The sequence below is a fragment of the Hyperoodon ampullatus genome (genome assembly GCF_949752795.1).
Source record: "Hyperoodon ampullatus genome assembly, chromosome: 1".
NCBI lineage: Eukaryota > Metazoa > Chordata > Mammalia > Artiodactyla > Ziphiidae > Hyperoodon > Hyperoodon ampullatus.
Window position 1 is genome coordinate 10,076,350 of NC_136914.1, and position 3,800 is coordinate 10,080,149.

Below are 3,800 nucleotides of genomic sequence, written 5' to 3' on the forward strand. Positions count from 1 at the left end.
GAGAAACATAAATGTTCAGTCTTTTGCAATTTGTTCCAACTACCCCCTCAACCCCACCACTCCTTTTTTTTTTTTTTCCTTCCAGAGGCTATTTTCTGAATGAAATGGTGGGGGTACCAGGATGGTCTTGGTGAGTGATGGCTGTGGAGCTTGTTATGATAACGTCAGGACTCTGTGTGTGTTTTCTGGACTATCCTTTGGAAATTATGATGCTGTTAGCCAAGAATCTCCTTGCAATGCAAGAATGTCATGTTCAAAGTAGGTCATCTTGTTTAAATTAGCAATACCCTGACAAAACTAAATTATTTTATGAACAAAATTATTGCGAAACATGAGTTAATTTACACTTAACTCATTTGAAAGATGTATCCTTAAACTTCTTTGTTAAATGAACCAAAAATCATCTATCAATTTAAAATGGGAAAGGATACTAACACTCATGTACTTTACAAGGCTAAATCTTTTTTTTTTTTTTTTTTTTTAGGCTTCTAATGATAAGTTTCAGCTATCCACAAATTACAGAAAGGAAATAAATTTTAAAAAAACTTTATGAAACAAATTCTAATATGCCTTGTCCTCCTGTTTTTGCCTAAATGTAGCTGAGAATCTATCTATGTAAAGTCACATAAGTCCTGTATAAAATGGACTCCATGAGGCCAATACAGTCTGTTACATCAACAAAATCATCACAGCTTTGACATAACATTTGGCAACAAAATTAATCAAATAATTATTAAACAAAGATATTTAAATTTAATCTGCACATATACATATATAAATATACGTGTAGTAAATAGAGTATGAGTTCATATATAATTTAAAGTGTTTTTCTTAATTTTACATGTAACTAAAATAATAAAGAATATACATGTATCCAACAGAGACTTAAATTTGACAACTGCTGGACATAATTTAGTCAAATTTAAAGTAACAAACTCAGAAAGAACAAAATATGCATAAGAACCCATAAAAACATATACACATTTTTTGCCAACATATAAATAAGGGCACCTATTTCCAAAGCATAATATAACAAAACATTATACAAGAGAAGCAATTGCAATGCATTCAGTTTTACTGTAGTTCACTGTAATTATTAAATTAAAACCTGACTTTAGGAGTAGCCAGTTTTAAGCAAATTCAAAATATTTTTCCACTGGCAAATTTCGTATTACTATGACTAATCTTTTAGAGCTATGTATTTCCTTCAAAACAGCTTATGCCTTTGTACAGAATTTGGATCACGTACCCATGCCTCTGTCTGAATGGGCCTGATGTTGCTTAGTAGCACCTCTTCATAGTTTCCATAATCAATGAATTTAACAACTGCTGTCATACCTGAAGAATGAAGAGCTTCAACTTCTGCTCAGTAAAACTTGTTGTCTTCCCAATAAAGTGCTAAACATTCATCTCCAGGTTTCCACAGTTTTGCATACTCCATAGGAATAGATGATTCCAGTACTTTTTCTGGTTTAATTGGCCCAGATCTTCTTTTGGGCCCACTATTGTAAAATATTTTACCATCATAGGGTGTAGCTGTGATGGGTCCTGCTGGCTTAATAGGTCCTCCTCGCCTTCCCTTCAGTGGCATTTCTGTCTCTCCATTTGGAAAACCAATGAAACTATTCATTCGGACAGGATTCTGGTAATCCGCATTTACATTAAAATGCTTTTCAATTTTTACACCACTAAAAGCTTCATTATTTATTGTTCGTGGTTTCCTATCATAAAAATGATCAGGATTTGCTGTTTGGCTTTCTCTTTTCCCACGTTTTTGATTATTATAATCTATGGATTCTTGAGGAAGTGGATTTTCTTTGCCTCTGCATAGGATAGAACTTTTCCTGATTTGCTTTGCATAGAATTATCCCTTTTTTTAAATGCAGCATCATTGTGCTGGGAAATTAAAGGGTATGAAGTATCTTTAGTTCTATCATATCTAGAATATGGTCTATCACACTTGATTCTCTCTTCAGCCCATACTTCAGATCCTGAAGAAGTACTTGGTCTTTCAGAACCTCTGTTTCTAGGTAGTCCACTGCCTTCTAAAATTGACGTTGAATTTTGGATGTCTCTTTGAAAACGAGGAGGGTTTTCATTTCTTGGCTGTCTGGTATCATTTCGAGGAAGATATCTTGGTTGATTATTATCTTTTACTCCATTTTGCTCAGTATTTGACAGTCTGTGTTGTCCTTGATGAAGCTGCTGTGGCTGTGATTTAGGTTCTTCCACACTCAAAGTCCCCATTTTAGATTCCAAGAAGTCAAATAATGTGCTTGGTGCTGATGGCCTTGCATTTCCCAGTTCCTCTTCATCTTCAGATCTTATTCGCCCCCTGCCTTTTCCTTTACCTCTCAGAGGTGGACCCGTAACAGGTTTCTGTTTATTGCTGTTAAGAAGTACATTCAGTGCTGCTTCTAAGTTGTTGCCATTATCCATGAGAGCTTGCCTTGATGCTTCTTTACTAAAGCCCATTTCTGTTATGTGCCTCAGAGCCTTCTCATCAACCAGTTCTCTATAGACACCTTCATGTTCTCCCTCTGATTTGTTTGACTTTTCTTTCTGTAAAATCTCCCTCTTTCAGTTGCCAGCAGCACTCATGTTGAGATTACTTCTAGCACCACCACCACCTCCTCCATATGTCTTGGTTTCTTTGCTCTTTGCAACTTCTGCAATAGCAGCAGTCTTTTGCTTTTCAAATTCATCATTATCATTTGGAGGTTTGCCAGGCAATGTAACTTGTAATTTCTTTCTTCAATCAAGTTCTCTGCTATCCACTTGGACATGAGATACACACTTCCATGCAAAAGGCACAAAAGGAGGTGGTCCACCTTCGGTTCCAATATTGCTTCTATTGTGTTTTGACAAGGTTCTCTGTAACTCCCATTTCTCAATAAGGTATTCTACTTCACCACCAAGAACTGTGGTGTTAGAATCATTCAAGAGCAGGAATCCATTTTTTATGTCCACAATGCCTGAAAGCTTAACTTTAGCTCCAGGTGGTGTGTTCAGGCTTATTTTTGATTTTGACATGTAACTAAATTCTACTGCTGTACAACTTATATGACCATCAGTCATCTGCAAACGCAGCATTCTTGGGGCAGCCTGAGATCCTTCATTATCCTTTGGTGCAGCAACATTGCGAATTTTTTGAATTTGCAAAACACATGGACCTTCAAGCTTTTCCACTTTTCCACCATTGATGTCACTGGGGAGGAATTTCTTGCCAATTGTTCTCAAGTCTGTATTGAGAGCAATCAGGATGATGTCATTTATATTGACTTTGTCAGGAGAACTTGTGCATGCTTTGATGCCTTCATCTGAAAGATACTGCATCTTCTTTATCCATTCATCCACCCCCTGATGGACACTTCTGCTGCTTCCATATCTTGCATATGGTGAATAATGCCATGATGAACAGAGGTGTACATATATTTTTTCAAATTACTGCTTTCATACTCAACCCGCCTGGGACAACACCGCGCCGGGGACCTCGGCCATGGTAGCTGCTTAGGCCTGGGATGGTGGGGGGCTCGGGTGGGGGTGGGGAGAAGGCCTGCTGCTTGAGACCAAAAAAAAAAAAGCTACAAGGCTAAGTCTTAATTGTTTTCTTTTCCACAGGGTTCTTTAATATGCAAAGAGAAAATTCAACCTTGTATTCAGAAGTCACATTCTAAAGAAGCCATTTTATTTAATTACATTTAATTTTGCTCGTTTGAACGTTTTTATATTTTATCTACAAAATACCAACAACTGCTGCTTTCCTTTAGCTGCTTTCTAAGGATAATGGCTTTTTAAAA

The 3,800-nt window shown here is 36.7% G+C and overlaps 1 pseudogene across 1 annotated transcript; it reads right to left on the reverse strand.

The window, feature by feature from the left end:
- Positions 1–1,207: 1,207 nt before the first annotated feature.
- LOC307048358 (tudor domain-containing protein 3-like) lies at positions 1,208–3,576 on the reverse strand (annotated as a pseudogene). The gene is made up of 2 exons: positions 3,460–3,576; positions 1,208–3,330 (listed from the first exon to the last, which is right to left on the reverse strand). The product of its transcript is annotated as a tudor domain-containing protein 3-like (transcript).
- Between the last annotated feature and the right edge of the window lie 224 nt (positions 3,577–3,800).